This window comes from Heterocephalus glaber, unplaced genomic scaffold (assembly GCF_053883595.1).
Source record: "Heterocephalus glaber isolate CG9 unplaced genomic scaffold, H.glaber_assembly_v1.0 deba00001790, whole genome shotgun sequence".
In the NCBI taxonomy this organism is placed as follows: domain Eukaryota; kingdom Metazoa; phylum Chordata; class Mammalia; order Rodentia; family Bathyergidae; genus Heterocephalus; species Heterocephalus glaber.
The window spans coordinates 2,128,494-2,153,685 of record NW_028258473.1 but is presented as its reverse complement, the minus strand read 5'-3'; the positions used below and the strand labels follow the sequence as shown (position 1 = coordinate 2,153,685).

General features: G+C 38.1%; 1 protein-coding gene across 4 annotated transcripts in view; it reads right to left on the bottom strand.

The window, feature by feature from the left end:
* Nucleotides 1-25,192, bottom strand: part of Ophn1 (oligophrenin 1) — a 508,962-nt gene that overhangs the window by 261,193 nt on the left and 222,577 nt on the right. The window lies entirely within an intron of this gene.

Below are 25,192 nucleotides of genomic sequence, written 5' to 3'. Positions count from 1 at the left end.
TGATCCCTCCAATTTACCAAGTATGGTGGACTGGTGTGAGATTCTTTTCACTTTTTCAGTGGGCTTGAGTTTTCATCAAGGAGCCTGAGAGAGGCTCTCTTTCTGTTGTTCACTTCTGCTCTATCTTCTAGAGCTCAGGACAATGGCCTTTATGACCCCTATGCCTCTATAGTGTGGAAATAGGTAGCAGCACAGCCAGGAGGCAAGGGGGGGGGTGGGGCCTGCCCGCCACTAAGCTGATTGTTAGGGCACAGGCTGGAGCTGTATTCAAAGCACCTGGCCGAGGTCCTCACTGACCACTGGCTGGTCACTGGTGGGCAGGGCGCAGGTTGGAAGGAGCGGGGCTCCAAGGGTCCAAGGTCCTCACTGTCAGCTGGCTGGTCACAGGTGGGAAGGGCTCGGGTTGGACTGTTTGATTTTTTTTTTAAATCTCCTTCACTTTCCCACCCACCTCCCTCTCACCACCTCTAAATCTGTTTTCCCATTTTCATTCATTTTGTTACTATTAATTATTCTTAGTTCATGTTGAGGATATATAGTGTTTACATCATTGAGGGTATTTGGTTCCGATACATGATATATCTTAACTCTTCTTACTTCCCCTTCCCCTTCTCCTCTCCTCTCACTCTTTGTCTCCTGGACCCCTTGCAAGAGATCTATCCTCTTGTTTCCTTCTACCCATCCTTTATTATGTTCTTTCCTTGTACTTTGCCTTACTCAAATGAGAGATACTATATGGTATTTAAGCTTGTACATCTAATTTATTTCACCCAACATTATATTTCCAGGTGCATCCATTTTCCTACAAATGTCTGAGTAGTATTCTATTTATAGCTGAGTAATATTTCATTATAAAGAGAGACCACATTTTCTTTATCCATTTGTCTTAGATGGTCATAGAGGCTACTTCCAGGATTTAGTTATTATAAACTGTGCAGCTATAAACATTGGTATATATGTATTACTGTACTATTATGCCTTTAGCTCTTCGGGGAAGATACCTAGAATGGGAATAGCTGGTTCATATTGTATTTCTAATGTCAGTTCTTTGAGAAATCTTCCTGATTTCCATGGTTGTATTAGTTTACATTCCCAACAACAATGTAAAAGGTTTCCTTTTTCACTGCAGCCACACCAGTATTTCTTAGTCTTTGACTTCCTGATGATTGTCATTCTCTATGGTGTAAGGTAGAATCTTAAGCTTTCTTTTAATTTGCATTTCTATAATGGCTAGAGATGTGGAACATTCTTTCATATGTTTGTTGTCCATTTGTATTTGTAAAAAGTGTTCGTTCAATTCACATGCTGATTTCTTGATTTGTGTTTTATTTTTAAGTGGATTAATTGTTTTTAGTTCTTTATATATTCTAGATATTAGTTCTCTGAGGAATAAATGGCAATTTTTTCCCATTCTTTAGGTTGGCTCTTTACTAATTGATTCTATTGCTGTGCACAAGCTTTTTAATTTGATGTAATCCCATTTATTGATTCTTGCTGTTATTTCTTGTGTAACAGGGGCTCTGTGTAGAAAATCCTTTCCTATATCCATAACTTCAAGTGTTTTCTCTTTTGTCTTCCAGTAGGTACAGTGTTTCTATTTTAATGTTTAGATCTTTGATCCATTTCTATTTTAGTTAAGTACATAGTGAGAGATATGCATCCAGTTTCAATCTTCTACACACAGATAACCAGTTTCCCAGCACCATTTTTTGAATAGACTATCTTTACTCCAACATATGCTTTTGACACTTTTGTAAAATATCAAATAGCTGAATGTATGTGGGGATATTTCTGTATCCTCTATTCTGTTCCACAGATGAATATGTCTGTTTTTGTGCTAGTACCATGCTGTCTTTATTACTATTGCTTTGAAGTTTATACTCCTAACAACAAATGAAGTCAGCTTAAAGTCAGATATTGATTCTTCCTGTTTTGCTCTTATTGCCCAATTGCTTTTGCTATTCTGGGTCTCTTCTGGTTCCATATTAATTTTAGGATTGTTTTCTCTAGATCTGTGAAGAATGTTGGTGGTATTTTGATTGGGATTAGATTCAACCTGTGTAACAGCTTTGGAAGTATGGTCATTTTCACTATATTGGTTCTTCCTATCCAAGAACAGGTGATATATTTCCATTTTCTGATGTACTCTTCAACTTCTTTTTTTTAATAGTATTATATTCTTCTTTGTAGAAGTCTTTCACTTCCTTTAGTTAGGTTAGTTCCTAGTTATTTAATTTGTCTTGATGCTACTGTAAATTTTATGTTTTTCATAATTTATTTCTTGCTAAGATCATTATTGGTGTATACTCATGCTATTGATTTTTGTGTGATGCTTTTGTATCCTGCTACATTGTTGAAGTTCATCATTAATTCTAATAGGTTTTTTGGTGGAATTCTTTAGGTCTTCTATTTAGAGTATCATGTCATCTGCAAATAAAGATAATTTGAGTTCTTCTTTTCCTACATGTATCCCTTCTATCTCTTTCTCTTGTCCTAGGCATTTCTTAATCCAATTAAGTTTAGGTATTGAGATTTTTGGTCACAGTTCATTCCTTTTCATCATCACCAACAATCAGGGCTCCTTAAACCATACCTAATCTCCAAATAAAGACTACAGCCAATTCATAATTCTACCTGACATGATGTAACTATACCGTATACAACTAGAAATGTAATAATCCAAAATCTCTAGCATTTTTCAAAGGTCCAAGTCTCTTCTAAGAATCAAGGCAAACTCTTATGTATGAACTTCTGTTAAAAAGTCAAAAATAAGTTACATAACCTCGAAGTATAGCAGCACAGGAAAAATATTCCTATTCCAAAAGGGAGGAATAAGGGGATAGAAAAGAATTAGACCAAAGCAAAACCAAAACCCAGCAAGGCAAACATTAAGTCCTATAGCTCCATATCTGGCATTTGGGGCACATGATTGTGAGATATGAGTTCCAGAGGGCTTGGGCAACCCCAACCCTATGGCCTTAGCTGATTGTAGCTCATGCAGCTTCTCACTTGGGCTAGCTCCAATCTCAGAGTGCAGCTTTCCTCAGCAAACATTCCATGTTTCTGATATCTCCAACTCCCTAGGATCACCACTGCAACTTAAGTTTCACTCTCACAGTTTCATGAAATTCATTATCAGGGCCTCCTTGCCTAGCCTACCAGGTCTGTCTTTCAAATTTGGATGAAAGCATCCCTGACCCCACGTTCTGCATTCTACATTCCAGTAGAACCAGAATCATGTGGACAATACCTCAGTCAGCTGCCAGCTCAAGCAGTAGTCAGGTCTCTGTGAACCATGGTTGCGGCAGACTCTAGAGTCCCCGGATGGCTGAGCAGAGTAAAATGAATCCCAGGGAACAAGTTTCCTAGGCTGCCCTACTGGAGCAGGGATCCCAGAAACTGTCTCCTCAAATTAAAAGTTTCCACTTTTGCACCCAGGTGTGTGATGGGTGGGCTCTTGCTAATTCCTGAGATGCCTTCAAGTCATCTTCTTGTCCCTGAACAAAGTACTTGCTTTCTTTTTATTAGTGTTAGTCTCTTTAGCAGCCACACTTCCTTTGGCCCCAACTATAAACATAGTTCTTTCTGGTCCAAAATTTAACTTTTTCAAATGTTTCTGCTCTGTCTTTTGTCTTGGATTCTCATAAATTTGTATAAAAGCAGCCAGTAGTACACAGGCCATAGCGTGAATATACAGCTCTCTTGAAATTTCCTCCACCAGATTAATTAGTCCATTCACCTTAATTTCAGTATCCTGCAAAGTCTTAGGATATGGGGAAAATGTACACAAATTTTCTGCCAAAGTGTAATGCATTCCTATCAGCATTCTGGCTCTCTGAGCTCAAACCATAATCACCCACTGGGCTCTGCTTACTGCATTCTAATGCTTCACTGGCCAGATCTCCAAATCTTTTCAAATTCCTCCAGCAGACATATTCCAAAAGCTTCTAGACCACATAGTCAGATACAGTCACAGAAACCACCCCACTTCTCTCATACAAATTTTCCGTATAAGTCAACTTTCCTCTCACTGAGACACAATACCTAACACCCACAATTAAAAGAAGAAAGGTTTAATTTAGCTCACTAATGAGAGGATTCAATCCATTGTCAGTGGGATCCAAGACAGGAACATCATGGCAGTAGGGCATGGCAGAGTAAAGGGGCTTAGTTCATGGAAGCTGGGGAGCAGAGCAGGGGAACAATGCCAGTGAGAAACTGGGAGGAACCATATATAGTGGTCATGTCTCCCTGACCCATCCAGACATACCCAGGAGCATGCTTTACTAATCTTCTAGGCATTGCTTAATCCAATATAGTTGTCCTATCAGAGTTAATATCACAGTCCTCTTCTCAATACACCTCTTGTCCTCTATCAAAATATTCTTTCTAACTCTTAGTTCCAGCTTCTCATTGTAACTAATTTTCAACATGGCATTACTATTCCTAAATATCTATTATTCATTACTATAAATTACTAATCCTAAATATCCCCACCCCCTCCCCGTATCCATGTACTTTGCCATGTGGCATTGCAGGTCCTTCTATTTGACTCAGATTTAATTTCCCTTCTTTACTGATGTTGGATTTGGCCCTATGATGTGTTTTGGCCAACTGAATTTGTGAGGAGATGACAGTGTGTCAGTTTTGAGCCTAACTTTAAAAGACCTCATATAACTGTGCTCACCCATCATGTACTATTTAGTAATTAGGAAAAGATTATGCCTAAAAGACATAGGAATAAACCTAGATGGCACTGTGGCCTGATCCAAGCCCCATCAAACAAAACTAAGGTCAACAGAGCCATCCCAGCCAATGTATAGACATGTGAGTGAGCAATAAATGTTTTATGCCACTGCATAGTAAGGTGCTTTGTCATGTTATTCTCCTTATGATAGCTAACCAAAGTATAAGGTTTTCTTGGGCTCCCAGAAAAGTATTTTATAGCCATGATAATTTCTTAGAGGACTAAAAATTGGAATCTAAATTAAATTGTCATACACAGCAGCAGGTGACTTCATCTACCAAGAACTTCCCATTATCGCCAGATGTGAGGGTTCACCCTTGAATACAAATACCAGCTTAAAGTTCTTTCTTCCCTGCCTTAGCTTCCTCATCTGCAAATGAAGATAATAATACTACCGGCATCACAGACTTGTTAGAAAGCTCAATGAGATAATATATGCAAAATATTTAACACATATCAAGTGTTTGACAAGGACAGCAGTAATGATGTTGATTATGATAATGACCCGATAACTCCCTTGACATGGTCAAGGAGAGGAAAGTAAATGATTTGAAAACATTTTCTTCTGGCTATAAAATTCTACTTGGTGGGGACTGGGACTGTACCCCAGTGGCAGAGTGTATGTGAAGCCCTGGGTTTAATCCTCAGCATCAGAAAACATTCTGGTTGGGTTCAAAGCTTTTTATTTCTTTACTGTTTTGTAATTCAAACTTTTTCCTAAATGGCAAAAGACATAAGAAACAACTCAGTACATTTTTCTCAAACACACAATGGCTACATAAATAAATAAGCAAAAAAATCTCTGGTCATGCTATCCTGAGGAGTATACATCCCTCTGTGAGCAAAATCCAGTATCTTGGAGAGATTTTTCTGAGGAAGTCTGGCTTTGCAAGATGGACCTCCTCCAGGACTGCTATATTTAGTAGTACTGATAACATAGTGTGAGTAAAAAGATAGAATTCTTAAACATCTGCTTTGGTTAAAACACAGGTAAATAAATTGTATATATTAACTAATTTCTCTGGATAGACACTGGCTTAGAATGTATTAACTTAGAAATACTGTATAACCCTTGGCTTTTGGAATTGCAATCTAGAGACCTAGCTAAGTTCTAATCACAGTTTGTATTGTTCTCAGAACTTTACAAATAAATAAACTATGTAGTTCATTCTTATTTTTTCAGATAAGAAAACTGTGATGCAGAGAAATGTACATGCTACTATCTGAAGGGAAAAAGCTGATGCAAAAAAAGTTAAATAAAAGTCATGGCTTCCAGTTTTCATAGATATCTCAGCAGTATCCCCCTCCTTGAAGTTTCAAGTCTACTCAGAAATATAACGAGCTTCAGTATAAATAGAATTAATAGAGCTTTGTCTAAAATATTATAATTATAGAATACTGTATCTTTCAAGGAGCTGACTAGGAGTCAGTGACATAACTTTTAGTCCCATTCTCCTAACTTACCAATTCTGCCCAAGGGTCAGTCACTTTGCATTTTAAGGTTCAGTTCCCTCTTCTAAAAATGAAATTAGAATAATCACGTTGAAATTCCTTCATACTAAATATAAACTACAAAACAAACAGATAGTAATAGGTTTAAGAAATTAAAAACCACAATAGGCTTATATTATATAGGCAGGAATCATTTCCATATAAGTTTCATATAAGTTCTTAAAATGCTAAAGACATATTAGATCATCAAATGTGAACCAAAGAGATGTTAGAAATCAGAAAAATGAGATCTATGCCAGAAAACTTGCGGTTAGGCTCTAATATTCCTATTCTCAAAAGGCCACAATTGCAGTCACTGTTCATTGCCAACTTAACAGCCATTGTTCCTCTTCCCAGTTCTTTACATATCAAGTAGGAAAGCAATGTTCTCAAGAAAGGCAAGCATCTCTCCTGGGCCAAGAGAGAGTCTTTGCCAATTATTGACCTAAGAGTTGGCCCACACCTCAGCTATTGCCAATGAGGTATAAAGAACAGTTGTCTGCTGTTAGATTCAGGAAGACATTTACCTCTGTATGAAAGATAAAAACTGTTATGTGAAAAGAGCCCTTTCTCTTCCATCCTGCTTGGGATGCTAATATGTGACAATAGGATATGTTGACCTATGACAACCATCTTAGGACCCTAAGGTAAAGGATAAGAGAATTTCAGAGAGAAGATCTGGATGCCAATAACTAAACCTTGGAGCTGTATACTCACCAGAGCTCTTAATAAACAACAAATGTTCTCACGGTACTCGATGATTAATTTTATGTGTCAACTTGGCTAGGTCACAATACCCAAAAATTTCATCAAACATTAGTCCATAAGTTGCTATGAAGGTAATTTTAGATGAGCTTGACATTAAAATCAGTAGACTTGGAGCAAAGCAGATTACCCTACAAGACAGCTGTGGGGCTCTGTTGTACCAGTAAAAGGCTGACACCACTTGAAGAAGAAAGAATGCCTTCAGACTTGAGCTACAACATCAACTCTTCCCTGGGTCTACAAGCTGCTGGCTTCTCCTACAAATTCTGAACTTGCCAGCCCCTAAAATCACACAATCCAATTCCTTAAATCTCCAGATGGATAGACAAATAGATGACCTTTGACTTACAATGAGGTTATATCCTGATAAAACCTTCATAAACTGAAAATATCTTAAGTTGAATATGCTTTTACTACTCCTAACCTACTGACCATTAAAGCTTAGCAATAGAGCACACTAGAGTATGGGTCATTTCTACTTGTGATCACATGGCTTCCTGGGAGCTCCAGCTCTCTGCCCTGTCCAGGGCATATTTCTAGTCTAGGAAAAGATCAGAATTCAAAATTTTAGTATGGTCTGTACTGAATGTATACTACTCTTACACCATCACAAAGTCAAAATATTGTTAATCTATCCTAGGTCAAGGACTATCCTTATACACATCTTACTAGTTGTGTTTCTTTGGGAAACTCTAACACATGATCCAATGCAATGTTAGGAATGATTTCTGCATTCAAGTTTGTTTTTCAAAAGCCAGTCACTTCTTCCTGATTGCTTATTATTCCTCTGAACATCCTACTAGACAAAGGCATTACCAAAGCTCCTGGAATATGAAGGTAATGGAGCATCCACAAACTTACTTGTTAATAAAAATTACCATTTAATAATCTGAAATTAGTTGTGTTAAGGCAATTCAATTTTAAGCTTTTCTGATGTATAGCTGGAACCAAATAACAGGTACAAAATTATGCCACATCATTCAAGATTAAGACAATGGACTTTGCAGTTGGACAGACTTGTCATATCTGAGTTTAAATACTGGCTCTGCCATTTTGTGGCCTGTGTGACCTGGGACAAGTTCTTATCCTTTGTAATCCCTGGTTTCCTCATCATTAAAATAAAGATAACATCTACTTCAAAGAAAATTAGGGGGGAAATGCCAATATAGGTCCTGATGCCATTTAGGCACTGAAAAAGGGTTGGATCCCCTACACTCCTTTAAGTACAAATATTTTTAAATATTTACTAGACCTGTGCAATAGCCACTAGCCATGTATGGATATTTAACTTAATTAAAAGTAAATACAATTTAAAATTCCAGTCTTCAGTCCCATTAGAAACATTTCAAGGTACAATAACCACATGTGGCTAGAAGCTACTCTAGTGTACAACTCAGATATAGAATACTTGACATTTCCTAAAAAAAAATCACTGAGTCCCCAAATTACTATGCAATTCATGGAGCTACATAACCTAAATTTTTTGCCTGTTTTGCATTCCAGATGTGACTGTCAAGCCAGCTGATATCAGAAACAGAGTTATAAGCTAACATAGGGTCAACTCATTTGAGCAAGATCATCCTTATAATTACAAAATTGCCCCAAATAGTTCAAGTGGAAAGGACACTGGGTAAAGAGAAAGGGTAGATAACAATCTCACTTTGGTTGTAGAAGAGAAGAAAAATGTTGGTGTCTCTCTATTCTATGATACAATTCTTCTCTATTCTACTGAAGGATGGCAAGGGTGATGAAAAATAGATGTGATTCTTCCTAGATCATGATCCATTTTGTATCACTGGCAATTAGAATACTATTTTCTTTTAACATTTCATTCTTCAGGGTAAATGTGGATACTTTTCTATTTTTCAGGGATAGATTACCGTATTAACAGAATCTCATCAATAACAGCCTATGCGAGTATATTCCTAGATTGATGGACTAAAGGGGTCGATTCTGTGCTAGGTACTTTACATATATGATCTCACTTGCTACTAGCACAAATGTTTTTTGTTTATTAGAGAACAGATTTGCCCTGGTTTCTTCTGTATATACACACGAAAAACATTTGCTGAACCAAATTATCTTGCATCTTTCTAAATTAGTTTATACTTTACTTGGATATGGAGCACTGGAAACTTTTATATTGCTGATGACAAGGAATGATATAAATTGATACAACCACTTTATATATCAACTTGGTAGAAAATCTAGCAAATATGCATAGATACTATAACCTAAAAATTCTATTTCTAGGTGTATATGCCCTGGAAAAAATTTCAAATGTGCACAAGTAGATAGGTAAAACACATTTATAGGAATATTGTTTGTGTTAGCAAAAAATATTGAAGCAACTGACTCACTGATCAATAAAATAATGGTTAAAAAAATCATGGTATAATATCTCAATGGAATACTACACAACAGTAAAAATGAAAGGCCTGAGGTAAACATATGAACAAAAATTAATCTCACAATTACAGTAGAGTAGGGGGAAAAGCAAGACATAAAAGAAGACATAAAAAGATTCATACAGAATCTTTCCTTTTTGTAAATATGAAAAGAAATAATAGCTAACACACAATGCTAACTATGTATGAGATACATTTCTAAGCACTTATGCATATTAACATTTTAAATTCTGACAATATCTCTACAAGGTAGAAACAGGTTTAGTGTCCCTTAGCTGAAATGCTTGGGATCAAAAGTATTTCAGATTTTCATATACACCTCATAAATATAGCCTGAAGGTTAATTTCATACAGAATTTCTCATGTGCTTGTATTTGCACTGCAAAGTGTCCCATGAAGTCAGGTGTGGCATACCAATGTTCAAAAATTTTTGGATTGGGTCTTTAAATTTGAGGGTTTGGCATTTTCAGTTCTTTACATATTCTAGATATTAGTCTTTTGTCTGAGCAACATCTGGCAAAATTTTTTCCCAGTCTGTTGGTGGTCTCTTCACTCTGTTGGTCATTTCTTTTGCTGCGCAAAAGCTTTTTAATAAGACGAGATCCCAGTTGTTGATTCTTTGTAATATTTCCCACGTGAATTGTTTCTCTGGTGTGAGAAACTGAAAGTGTAAATAAGGACCAAAACATATAAAGTTGTTATGAAAAAGGAAGAAAATGTTTAAATAGAAAGGACCACTAGGGAGGGAGGAAGGGGAAAGGAAGGAAGGGGAAAAAGAAAGCAAATGAGAAAAGAAATATAAAATGGAAACAAGGCTTTTGTAAATAAAGAAGGGAAGAAGAGTTGAAGGGAAGGAAGGGGAATGGGATAAAATAAGAATCAAGATACCTCATGTACAAGTACAAATTCTCTATTATGAATGTGATCATTATATTTATCTAAATTGTACCAATAAACTTAATTAATTAAAAAATTGGATTTAAATAAAATTTAAAATTCAAGTCTTCGGTCCCATTAGAAATATTGCTAGTACACAGTAGCCATGTGGGGCTAGAAGCACTTCAGATTTCTGATTTTCAGATTAAGTGCACTCAACCTGTACAACAATTTATCCCATGTTATAGACAAGGAAACTAAGGCCTAGTGCATTTAGATGACTTGTCTAAGTCCAACACTTAAAGAGGAAAGATATAAACCAAAGTAAACTTGCTCCAGCATCTACAGTAATATCCACTACCCTATGCAAAACAATCTACATATTGCTTAGGGAGTTTCACCTATGAGGCAAAAGGGAGGGGAAGTCCTACTAAAGGAGGAAGGATTGTGCAAGGAAAGGAAGAAAATCAGGAGGATAAATCCACAAAGGTCCCCTCAGCCACCACATCCTTATATGTACATACACACCAGAAATTTTGGTGGAAGATAGGCTTTGAAAATATGTTAGTGTTTTTTGAAGTTCATTATAAATTCTGTTTTGAAATTATACACTCTGAAAAAGACTTTGCACAAATTTCAATTTTTTACAAACTAAACACACCTATATGATCAGCTCCCAGATCAAAGTATAAAGTATTTTCACTAACACACCTACTGTGAGGTAACCACTACCCAGGCTCCTAACAACATCATTTTTGAACATTATACAAATGGGCTCATATAGCAACAGGTAATCTTTTGTGACACTTTTTCTTTTATTCAACCATATATTTGTCACATTCATCCATGTGATGGCAGACAAGAGCTCTAATTCATCTGTTCTCATTTCTGTCAAGAGATGAAAATTAACCATTATTCATTTACCCATTTGATTGCTAATAAATATTGTTAATCCTTTTCTAATCCTCTCATAACAGCCCCAAAGTGCTGGATTCAGAATGCAAGTATACAGTAGACCATAATTACATTATGAGGTTTGTAAAGTATTTGTTGTTGACTTAAAATCATTTATGGATTATTGTTACATTGCTCAGATCTCAGGCACCATGAGTACTTGACTCTTCCAATCCATTCATGTTGACACTGACACTGAGACATATAGGAAAATCTAAAATTCCAATTCTTTAGAGCTGTTGATGGGTGATTTGCTGCTACTAGCTTCCCCTCTCTCCCAGGGCATGCACTAGCCTTTGGAATGCAGGCCACAGTTAACGTCTTTGGCTTCATCTACCCTGTTAGTTCTATGTCATGTTTCATCTGATGTGTTTTTCCTGTCTCATCTACCTCCGGAACAGATCCTTTTCTTGAAGTTCTTTTATAATCTCTGTTCATAAGCCTATGCCCCACTCTGTTGGGTAACAACACAGTATATCATAGCTTCCTCCTCAGCTCTAACTCTCCAAGAAATGGATTTAATGCAGACTCGGGTGCATTAAATGCTCCTGCCAAAAACCAAACAAAGGCCCAAATCAGTGGCTGTTCTCCTCTGGCAAGGGCATGCTTAAAAAAGAACTGAAACTATCATACTGTGGGTAATTCTGACAAGACTCAAAATATATGAACCAAAGGGTACAAATATTTTCCCTGTCACGTGTCTAGTGTGGATGACTGAGTCTTTATTCTGCCATCTCTAGTGGACAGTCCAGCATTCTGCATTACAGGATGAAAAACACATGAACACAGCTAGCATAAGCCTTGGACTTCTCCCTCAATCGGGGGTCAGGGGGAGATAAAGTTACATGGTGGTGGGAAAGGAAGTAGTGGTAAAAGCCTAAAAAACAAGAAGTTGGGAGAGAAGGGTAAAGAAGGAGCTCATTCTTGATCTGTCCTAGCCACCAGAAATTAACACATATATTAACCCAATAAAACACATTTCAGAGTTCATGGACTTGGAGCCAAAAACTTGGGTTTGAATCCTGGATTTGCCATTGCCTTTTGACACTGTAAAATGAGCCTCATGAAAAATACCAAGACTTGATTAACATTCAAGCCTCCATTACTCCATTACCAATCCTAACACTGAAAAGAGAAGGTGTGGCAGACAAAAGTTGAGGGCTAGAAGGGGATAAGAAAAACAGAGGTGCTAATATCTTCATCTTACAAAGCTACAGTCAAGAGTTGATGGAGTAAGGAATAAAGGTTTAAGTATATTATTTAAATTAACAGAGGGAGGTACTCAACAAAAAGAATAAAATGATGTTATAATTATCAAAACTTGAAAGAGGAAGGAAAGCAAAGGTGGAGTATGATTATGAAGAAATAATTTCTAAAGTTAAAAATAGCAATACAAACATACTTTTAAAATATGGAAGTAACTAAAAGGATAAAATAAAAATGGTTAACAGTGATACTTCTGGGTAGTATGGGAACTATGGAAGACTGCTGTTCATTTTTTATTGACCCTGCAGAACTATTTTATTTTAATTATAGTTGTATGTGTGGGGGAGTTACATAATTTCAGTTTGCAAAATGGAAAAACTATTCACTATTTTTTCAAAAATTAAGCATTATGAACAGGGCATGGAGGAACACTCCTGTAATTCCAGCACTGTGGAAGCTAAGGTAGGAAGACTGCAAGTTCAAGACCAGCATAGGCAACTTAATCCTTGTATCAAAATAAAAATTAAAAAGGGTCAAGCTCCCCACCTCCATCCCAGGCTCCTAGGGAAGAGAAGCTCAACCAGTCCCAGCACCCAGAAGGAAGCTCCCTGCCTCCATACCAGGCTCCTAGGGCAGAGAAGCTAAGCCCATCCCAGTACTCAGAAGGAAGCTCCCCCAATGCCATCCCAGGCTTCTAGGGCAGAGAAGCTGAGCTGGTACCAGAACCCAGAAGGAGGCTCCCCCGCTGCCATCCCAAGCTCCTAGGGCAGAGAAGGTGAGCCACTCGTGCGCCAGAAGCACCACTTCACATGGAAATGAGAAGACAGGTAAACAAATCTCAATAACAGACTTCTGGAACACCTACAGCAACCCCAAAGGGAAACGAGATGGAACAATCTGATACTCAACCACCTGGACTCTCTGAACTGGCAACAAAAGAGAATCTGGGAAAAATGAAATCAGAAATAATTACTCAGATAACAGCAAAGATTGTGCTCATGGTGCAAGACATGATTAATAAATCTAGAGAGGACACAGATAAAAAATTAGAGGATCTGAGGAACATGATGGAATCCCAACATAGGAAACAAATGGAATCCATAAAACAGATACAGATTTCCAAGAGATTAAAAACTCCATTGAAAGTCTGCGCAGCAGAATGAACCAATGCGAGGATAAAACTTCACATATAGAAGATAAGATTGCAATTAGTGAGGAGGAAAAGAAAAATTGTTTTAAAATTGTAGGGGAACACGAGAAATCAATCCAGCAGCTGCTAGATGATGCAAAGAACAATAACATAAGACTGATTGGAGTCAATGAAGAAAGAGGAGAGAGTGCAGATGACATACAAAAACTGTTCACAGAAGTGATGGCAGAAAACTTCCCAAGGAGGGGAAAAGAACTTGACATACAGATAAGTGAGGCATATAGGACTCCAACTAGCCTTGATCAAAAAATATCTACATATAGGCATATAATAGTTAGGATTCCAGAAATCCAACAGAAGAACAAAACTCTACAAGCAGTGAGAGAAAAGAAACAAATCACATACAAAGAAAAGCCCATCAGAATCACAGCAGACTTCTCAATGCAAACCCTCAAGGCAAGAAGAGCTTGGAGTGATGTATTTCAAGCCCTAAAGGAAAACAGCCTCCAACCCAGATTGATGTACCCTGCAAAACTATCTTTCAAAATTGATGGAGAAATAAGATACTTTCATGACAAAGAGCACCTCAGGAACTTCATGAATACCAAACCAGCACTCCAAAACATTTTAGACAATACCCTAGGAAAAGACAATGAGGATCACAACCCCAGGGAACCAAGCAGAATGAATCCATTGGGTGTGACAAATTAAATGCAAAGGGGGAGAATCCAACAAAAAGAAAACGTCATGACAAGGCTTTTAAAACTTTTAACTTCATCTCCCTAATGAGTGTATAATTCAATCTTATTATTGTACTGATTAGTATTTTTCTGATTCTAGAGTTGCACACCGTTCCTTATGCTATGCTGCCTATTTATCATCTTCTTACATCTACATTTTAATTGGGTTGTTTATTAATGAGCTCTAAGAATTCTTTATATATTCTAGTCATAGGTTATGAATATTGTAAATACGGTCTGTTTAAGGACTACTTTTCATTTTAATGATGTCATTTACAGTTCTAAATTTTGACGGAATCCCATTTGTCAATTTTTTGCTTTTATACACCATGTCTTTTGTATCCTAGGTAGTTCTTGCCTATCCTGAATTCATAAATATTTTCCCTTATAATTTCTTCTTAAAGTTTTATACTTTTAGGCTTTCTTATTTAGGTTCATAGATCCCTTCAAGTTATTTTCATGTATGGAAAAAAAGGGTTGAGATTAACTTTTTATATACAGACACCAGGTGTTCTACTGTGTTTGCTGAAAACACTATCTCTTCCTCGGCTCTTGAATTGAGTTTATATTCTATAAAATGCTAATGTTAAATAATCTTTCAAAACTCAGTGGACCATATATGTGTGGTTCTATTTCTAGATTCTCTGTTTTATTCAAATGATCTATATGTCTTTCCTTACACCAACACTGCCTTGATTACTGTAGCTTTAGAAGAAGTCTTAAAATTAGGTACTAAACGTTGTCCAATACTGTTCTTGTTTTTGTTTTTGTTTTTAACTTTTCTAGGTCCTTTGTACTTCTACATAACTATTAAATTTCAATATCCAATTCTTCATTTATAGCAAGTATACACAGACCTGAATTTTTATATATATCTTGTGTTTTCTAATCCTGCTAAATTCAAGTACAAGTTCTAGGGGATCCTAGAGATTTCTTAGTATTTTCTCTGTAGATGATCATTTCATCTACATATAAAGATTTTGCTTCTGCTGTGCCAAACCTATCCTAATTGTGTCATTTTATGGCCAGACTATTTTGGTGGGGACTAGGTTTCAAAGTTCAATGGACAGATAAAGAGTAAGCATATCTGCCCTTGTTCCCCACCTTAAGGAGAAAGGATTGTATCTTCTCCATTCATATAAGGGGTTCTTGCTGGAATTATGGAGCACATTTCTTAAATCTGTTGAGAAGGTTCTGTTCTACTTCTAGTCTCCTGATAGCTTTTACCATGAACAGCTGTAGAATTTAGTCCAACACTTTTTCTCCAACTAGTGACAGGATCATATGACTTTTTCCTTTCCTCTGTTTAAATGATGATTTTTGGGGGTGGATCTTCCAATGCTGAACCAACACTGCCATCCCTATAACAAAACTACTTTCTACATCCTGCCAGATCTGACTTCCAATAGTTTGTTTTGTTAAAGAAATTTCTATGTTCATACTTTTTTCTTCTATTACCTTTATCCAGTTTTAGGATTAGCACAATGTTGAGTTCCTAAAATGAGGGGAGAAGTGTTCCTTCTTTTTTCTGCTTTAATTGTTTGATATAATTTATCAATGAAAATTTTTATGAGCCTGCTGTTGTCATATAGGTAGGTTTTTAAGCTAGGAATATACTTTCTTTAATAGGTGCTGTTCAACTTTTATATTTCCTCCAGAGTTAGTTTCATTAATTTGTCTTCCAAAGTACTTCTTACAAGTTGTCAAATTTATTTCAAAAGAGACTTTTGTAATATGCTTTCTATATCCTTTTAAATTCTGTAAAATCTGTGGTAATGTCTCCTAGATCTTAATATTGTAATTTAAAAAAATGTATAACTGACATTGTGTAACAGGAAGAAAAGGTCTAAAAGAACATGGGAATTTGGAGGGGTAGGGAAAGGGAAAGGAAAAAATATGAGAAGAGAAAAAAATGGAAACGTCTTTGCAAATAGGGAATGGTGGAGGGGGTGAAGGGAGGGCAAGGGAAGAGGAAAAAAAATAAGAACCAAGATACTCATGTAAAGGTACAAGATCCCAATGATGAATGTAACTGTATTTTATACCTAAAATGTACCAATAAACTTAATGGGGAATAAAAAGGGGGAGTCAGGGATGTAGCTCAAGTGACAATTCCCTGGGTTTTATTTCTAGTCCTGCAAAAAAACAGAGGAAGAAAGAGGAAGGAAGAAAGGAAGAAGGGAGGGAGAAAGGGGAAGAAGAGGGGGAGGAAGACAAAATAAAATTAGTCTGATGAAACTGTAGTTCACACATTACAATTAGTAAAAACTAAATGTCCATCTCATGGCATGAATACCCAAACTGCCATAAAGAGGCTGAAAGATATATACTATTTAATTAGAAATAGAAGGTCTACAAAGTTATAGCACAAAGAGTAAACCACAGTAATTTTTAACCAATGAGTTTTATTTTAAAATAAACATTATTTTCAAAACCCACTATATAAAACAGTTTCAAGGGCTCAGTAGCATATCCATAGAGTTTCTCCCTGGAGAGAAAAACCTCTGACAGAGGTGGTACCCGTGAGGATATATTTGTCATGCCTCCATGCTTGGTAAGCCAACCATCTGATAGTAGCTTACAAGCTACTGTATAACAGAAGCCAGTGTCCAAAGCATCACAGAATGACTCAGCTCATGGGAACTGCAGGCTTTGTGACATGACTTAAGTTACAAAATAGCTCTGTGACATGCTGGTTATTCAGGGAATCTAAGACTCTCTGTGACTCAGCCCTCAACCTGAACTGATAACAGGGTTTGGGGGCCTTCGAGCAGACCAACAGCTCAAATATGTCCTTACAGAATACATTGGAGAAAATTCTTTGAGGATCATATGTTACTGACATCAATGCTTGATTCATCTCCTTTCCACAGATTTCTGAGGAGTCATTTATTTTTTTTCAGTGGTGGTAGCAACTGTGCCACTTCAAGGGGTTAATCTTGCTTGAACAACAGGATATGCTTATTCAGAATATGTTCCCTATTAGTTTCCTGTGGCATTTGGCTCCTTTCTTCCATCTTTGTTCCTGAATGCAAATCCAAGCTCTACTATTGCCTGAGTGACCTTAGACATTATATTTCATTGAACATTAATATACTCATCTGCTAGTGGAGTATAATAACCTCTACTCTATAAGGTTATTCAGGGGTTTAAATGATAACCTGCACCTATTTATCTAAGGGCTTTGCACAGCACCTACCACCACCAGTGAAGTCATGAACCCAGCTAGAATGTACCCATCTCAGTGCAGTCAGAATACAGAAAGCACTAGGAAAAATTAATAAATTATAATAACAAAGTATAAAATAGAAGGAAAATATGCTCCCCTAAGGCTAGGGGAAGATAGCCAAGGACAAATTTAGATAGAGGTAAGATATCATTGGGAAAGGTGAAATTTAACCTGACAAGCAGTGAAGTCTGCTGGTCTCGCTTGGTGATCTACAATCTTATGCAGGAGGAAATTCCCCAGAGTACAGGTAGGGGACAAACAACCTGCAACCATGGAGTCCATATGCAGAAAGGTTAGGAACATTGTAGGTGGCAGGTGAACCTCACAGGGCCCACTTATCTCAGTGGAAACATCCCAAGGTAAAATCAGGGTGTAAGAGGTCCAGCAGATGAAGCAGCAGTGCTATTTTTACCTTTTACCCAGCAAGTAGGTCACATGCAGAACATATAGAGGGATGCTGAGAGACAGGTTAGATTGCAGAGGCCCTCAAAGAGCTTGTTTCCATGTTAACAAGCCTGCAGAAGCGTATTGGCAGGTCAAGTAAAAGTTTTGAGGTCACTGAGCCACTATGTGTTCTGTGAGTGGTTGTGCCAGAACTCCACCACTCCACCACCATGAAGCAGCCAGAAAGTTCAGGAAAGCCTTTTCCTCCTGCAGTATCCCTCTCTTCCCCTCCACTGAGAAAGCCTAACATTGTGCTCACTGTAAAGGAGATATAGTGCTTAAAGAAATTCAGTCCGTTATCACAGAACAAGTATGGAGGGGTGAATATGGAACCACGGTACAATAAATGAGTAACACACAGAGGTAGGCTAGAAACTGTACTTTCTGGTCCTTAGTTAAGTGCTCTTTCTTCTACCCTAAATTTCATTACTAGAATAATTCTACATATTCTAATGAAGACATGGACTGCAGACTGAGCCAGTCTTTGCAAGTGTGCCCATAGGTTCGCTGCTAAACAAATAGGAAAGAAGACTGATACAGTATGTAACCCTTCTGAGTATCATTTTCTTCATTGGAAAAATAGATATTAAAAATCTGACCTCACAGGTCTGCCATGAGAATTAAGGAAGACAGAATAAGTAAAATCCTCAGCTCAATCCTGAACCATAATCAGATTCATCACCCTCCACACAAAGGACAAAATGTCAACCACAACAGCACACCCTTATTTACCTTTTGCTAGTTTCCTGCTGGAATGAAATCAAGTCAGGTATGAGGGTTTTCACAATACAAGACCTTCTTCATCCTCTTTATTCAGTATTATGTAACAATTGCCATGTTATTTAGCAAGTACTTAACTATTTGCATACCACACTTGTAATTTTTAAAAGTTCTTCTATCCTTCAATTAAATCCTTTACCAATTAAATGTTATTGTTAATGAGACTCCATATGAAACCAGTAGAATGCAGTATTGCTGCGCTATCTAGAGAACTCACTTTATTTGAATGCTGGTCATTGTCAACAATGCTCCTGTTAAGCTAATTCATATCAGACAATGGGTGCACCTTCATTAGTTTGCCGTTTTATTTCAGAACTTGTTACGTTCATATTGTTTTTCTAAACTGTCAGGATATTTCAAATAATATCCACTAGAAGGTATGTTCTTAGTCCTAAAAGGGCTGGACGATTGGTCAAGATGCTACATTTTAGTCGTGGTAGGACTACATGTTGGAACCACATTAAAAATAGGCCTAGAGTCCCATGGAAGACACCCAATCAGCCGGCTGCAGACAGGCAGGTCTGCCCATAGCCTACCAAGGTCCTGAGTCCCGCGGAAGACTCCGAATCAGCCCACTGCAGACCGGCAGGACTGTGCACGCCCTACCGAGGTCCTGAGTCAAACAGAAGAATCTGAATCACCCCACTACAGACAGGCAGGTCTGCCCATGCCCTACCAAGGTCCTAAGTCCCAACAGAACATGCCGAATCAGCCCGCTACAGACAGGCAAGTCTGTGGAGGCCCTACCAAGGTCCTGAGTCTCACAGAAGATGCCGAATCAGCCCACTGCAGACAGGCAGGTCTGTGGAGGCCCTACCAATGTCCTGAGTTGCTCAGAACATGCCAAATCAGCCCACTGCAGACAGGCAGGTCTGTGGATGCCCTAACAAGGTCCTGAGTCACGCAGAAGAAGCCAAATCAGCCTGCTACAGGCAGGCAGGTCTGTGCATGACCTACCAAGGTCCTGAGTCGTGCAGAAGATGACGAATCAGCTCACTGCAGAAAGGCAGGAGTGCCCAGGCCCTACCTAGGTCCCAAGTTGGGCAGAATACATCAAATCAACCCGCTGCACACAGGAAGGTCTGTGCACATTCTACCAAGGTCCAGAATCACACAGAAGACATCAAATCACCCCGGTGCAGACAGGCAGCCACCTGGTTCCACACTACAAAGACGCAGAGGACACAAGACCACCAGACCAGGGTACTGAGTCCCACTGTTCAGGGCGCAGAGGTAGGGGCTTCTGAGCTGCCTTCTCACTACTGCTGGTCCAGAGGAAGGGGCTTCCTGGTCACCATCCCTCCCAATGCTCCCAGCCCAGAGGAAAGGGCTTTTGGGCCATGTTCTGTAACGCTGCTCGTGGCCCAGAGGAAGGGGCTTCCAGGCTACCATCCCTCCAGACACTCCCAGTCCAAAGGAAAGGGCTTTTGGGTCACCAGCCCTACCGATGCTCCCTGAGCCTGTCCCACCTCATCCAGCTCAGAGGAGGTAAACCATGCAGACGCTAACAGCCCCCTTCCCCAGTCAAAATCAGAAAACATGTAAATAAGTCTCAAAACCAGACCTGCAGATCACCTACAGCAACCCCAAAGGGAAAAGGGATGGAACACTCTGATACTCAACCACCTGGACCCACTGAACTGGCAACAAAAGGGGATCTGCAAAAAATGAAATCAGAAATAATTTCTCAGAAAACAGGAGAAATTGTGCCCCTAGTGGAAGTCATGATTCATAAATCTAGAGAGGAGCTGAGGAACATGATGGAATCCCAACATAGGAAACAAATGGAATCCATAAAACAGATGCAAATAGATTTCCAGGAGATGAAAAACTCCATTGAAAGTCTACACAGCAGAATGAGCCAATGTGAGGACAGAATTTCAGATGTAGAAGATAAGATTGCAATTAGTGACCAGGAAAAGAAAAATTGCTTCAAAATTATAAGGGAACATGAGAAATCAATCCAGCAGCTGCTAGATGATGCAAAGAACAATAACATAAGACTCACTGGGATCAATGAAAAAACAGGAGAGAGTGCAGATGACATAAAAAATCTCTTCACAGAAATAATGGCAGAAAACTTCCCAAGCAGGGGAAAAGAGCTTGACATACACATAAGTGAGGCATATAGGACTCCAAATAGCCTTGATCAAAAAAATCTACACATAGGCATATAACTGTTAAGATTCCAGAAACACTACAGAAGAACAAAGTTCTCCAAGCAGTCAGAGAAAAGAAACAAATCACATACAAAGGAAAGCCCATCAGAATCACAGCAGACTTCTCAATACAAACCATCAAGGCAAGAAGAGCTTGGAGTGACATATTCCAAGCCCTAAAAGAAAACAGCCTCCAACCCAGATGAATGTACCCTGAAAAACTATCTTTCAAAATGGATGGAGAAATAAGATACTTTCATGACAAAGAGCACCTTAGGAACTTCGTGAAGACCAAACCAGCACTCCAAAGAATTTTACACAATATCCTAGGAACAGACATTGAGGATCACAACCCCAGGAAGCAAAGCAGAATGAACCCATCTAGCATGACAAGAAATTAAATGTAAAGGGGGAGAACCCAACAAAAAGAAAAACTCATGGCAATGACAAGTCAGTATGTTTCACTTATAACCATCAATGTTAATGGTCTCAATTCACCAATCAAAAGAAATAGACTGGCAGAATGGGTCAAGAAACAAAATCCAACAATATGCTCCATACAAGAAACACACTTCATTCAAAAGGAAACTCATACACTGAAAGTTAAAGGGTGGAAAAAAATACTCCATGCAACAGGAACCCGGAAAAAAGCAGAAGTAGCTATCCTCTTTGCAGATCAAGTAGATTTCAAACCAACACTGATTAAAAGAGACGAAGAAGGACACTACATCCTTGTAAAGGGAAGAATCCAAGAGGAAGAGATGACAATCATAAATATCTATGCAACAAACACTACTGCACCCAACTATATAAAACAAATACTAACGGACATGAAAACTCATATATGCACTAATGCAGTTGTAGTGGGGGACCTCAACACCCCACTGTCACAAATAGATAGATCAACTAGACTAAAAATAACTAATGAAATACTAGAACTCAATCAAACTCTTGAACAAATGAACTTAACAGATGTTTATAGAGTCCTCCACCCCACAAAATCAGAATACACATTCTTCTCAGCTGCACATGGGTCATTCTCCAACAGAGACCACATACTCACACATAGAACATGTTTAAGTGCAAAGGAATAGAAGTTATCCCCTGTACATTATCAGACCATAGTGCGATGAAATTGGAGATCCATAGCAAAAGAAACTCAAAAAATTGCATAAACATGTGGAAATTGAACAACACACTTCTGAATAACCAATGGGTCACAGAGGAAATTAAAGAAGAAATCAGACAGTTCCTTCAATTAAATGATAATGAAAATACAACATATCGGAATCTATGGGATACAATGAAAGCTGTCTTACGAGGGAAATTCATAGCAGTGAATACGCATATTAGGAAAACAGAACGAGCTCAATTAAACAACCTGATGCTGAACCTCAAGCTTCTAGAAAAAGAAGAGCAGGACAACCCCAAAGCTTATACAAGGGAAGAAATTATAAAGATCAGAGGAGAAATCAATGCAATGGAGACTAAGAGAATGACACAAAAAAAAAAAATCAATGAAGCCAAGAGGTGGTTCTTTGAAAGAATCAACAAAATTGATAAACCTTTAGTCAACCTTGTGAGAGAAAGGAAAGAAAAGGCCCAAATCCATGCAATTAGGAATGAAAAGGGTGAAATTACAACAGACCCAGCAGAAATCCAGAGGATCATCAATACCTACTTCCAGAACGAGTACGCCAATAAGATGGAAAACACAGAGGAAATGGACAGATTCGTAGATACATATGAATTACCAAAGTTGAACGAAGAAGACCTAAAAATTCTGAACAACCCAATGTCAACCAATGAAATTGAAAATGTAATTAAAAACTTATCAACTAAGAGAGCCCGGGCCCTGATGGCTTCAATGCTGAATTCTACAAGACATTTAGAGAGGAAGTGCTGCCACTACTGTTTAAACCCTGCAGTGAAATTGAAAGGGAAGCAATACTCCCAAATTCATTCCTGGAAGCAAGCATCACCTTGATCCCCAAAGCAGAGAAAGACCCAACTGAAAAAGAGAACTATAGGCCAATCTCACTAATGAACATAGATGCAAAAATCCTTAATAAGATACTGCCAAACAGAATGCAGAAGATCATCAAGAAAATCATACACCCTGATCAAGTGGGATTCATCCCAGGGATGCAGGGATGGTTCAATATATGCAAATCAATCAATGTAATACACTATATCAATAGAGCCAAGGACGAAACCCATATCATTATCTCCATAGATGCAGAAAAAGCATTTGAGAAAATCCAACATGCATTTATCATAAGAACCCTACAAAAAATTGGAATAGATGGTCTCTACCTCGAACTGATAGAAGCCATCTATGAAAAACCAATATCATACTAAATGGTCAAAAACTGAAATCTTTCACACTCAAATCAGGAACAAGACAAGGATGTCCACTACCACCACTCTTGTTCAATATAGTTCTGGAAACATTAGCCATGGCAATTAGACAAGAGAAAGAAATAAAGGGAATAAAGATAGGTAATGAAGAAGTCAAATTGTAATTATTTGCAGATGACATAATACTCTATACAGAAGACCCTAAGAACTCCATCAAAAGACTTCTAGACTTATTAACCAAATTCAGTCAAGTAGCTGGTTACAAGGTCAACACACAAAAATCAATAGCTTTCCTCTACACCAATGACAGACACACTGAGAGAGAAATAGGGCAAATAATTCCTTTCACAATAGCATCCAAAAAACTAAAATACCTAGGAATCATCCTAACGAAAGAAATCAAAGACCTCTTCTCTGAAAACTATGGCACTCTGAAAAGAGAGATTGAAGATGATATCAGAAAATGGACAGACATCCCCTGCTCCTGGGTAGGAAGGATTAATAGAGTGAAAATGGCCATACTTCCAAAACTGCTATATAGATTTAATGCAATTCCAATTGAGATCCCAGCAGCATACTTCATAAACCTCGAGAAAACAATCCAAAAATTCATTTGGAACAAGAAGAGACCCAGAATAGCAAAAGCAATTCTAGGCAACAGAGACATGCCAGGGGGTATCACAATCCCCAATGTGTAACTCTACTACAAAGCTACTGTGATAAAAACAGCATGGTACTGGCAAAGAAACAGACCTCAGGACCAGTGGAACAGATGAGAAGACGCAGAAACAATACCAGACACACTCAGCCATCTCATCTTCGATAAAGGAGCCAAACACCCTCACTGGAGGAAAGATAGCCTCTTTAATAAATGGTGCTGGAAAAATTGGGCTTCAACTTGCCAAAGATTAAAACTAGACCTATATCCCTCACCATGCACTAAACTAAAATCAAACTGGATTCAAGATCTAAATATTAAAATAGAAACTCTGAACCAGTTGGAACAGAGGTTAGGTAGAACCCTTGAAGACATCAGTGTAGGAAAAGATTTTATGAAGTAAACCTCAGTTCCCCATGAACTAGCACAAACAATTAACAAATGGGATCTCTTCTTATTGAAAGGCTTCTGCACAGCAAGAGAAACCACCAGCAGTGTGAAGAGACAACCCACAATGTGGGAAAAAATCTTCACCTGCTCTTGCTCAGACAAAGGTCTACTATCTCGAATCTATAAAGAACTTAAAAAGATCAGACCTCCCAAATTTAAAGACTCAATGTGAAAATGGGCATCTGAAATGAACAGACATTTCTCAGACAAAGAAGTAGAAATAGCAAATAAATACATGAAAAAATGTTCAACATCACTGGTCATTCGAGAGATGCAAATGAAAACAATGCTGAGATTCCACTTCACTCCAGAAAGAATGGCTGCTATCATGAAATCAACCAATAACAAATGCTGCCGGGGCTGTGGGGAAAGAGGAACCCTGTTCCACTGCTGGTGGGAGTGTAGACTGGTGCAACCACTGTGGAAATCAGTATGGAGATACCTCAAAAAACTAGGACTGGAAAGCCCATTTGACCCCACTATTCCCCTGTTGGGGATCTTCCCCAAAGAATTGAAAGAATCATACCACATTGATATACGTGCACCCATGTTCACAGCAGCACAGTTTGTAATAGCTAAAACTGGGAAACAGCCCAAATGCCCATCAACTGGAGACTGGATAAAGAAAATGTGGTTTTTTCATAAAATGGAGTACTACTCAGCCATAAAAAATGAGAAATTAGAGACATTTATAGCTAAGTGGATGCACCTTGAGGCAATACTCTTAAGTGAAATAAATAGGACACACATGAATAAATATGGAATAGTTTCTCT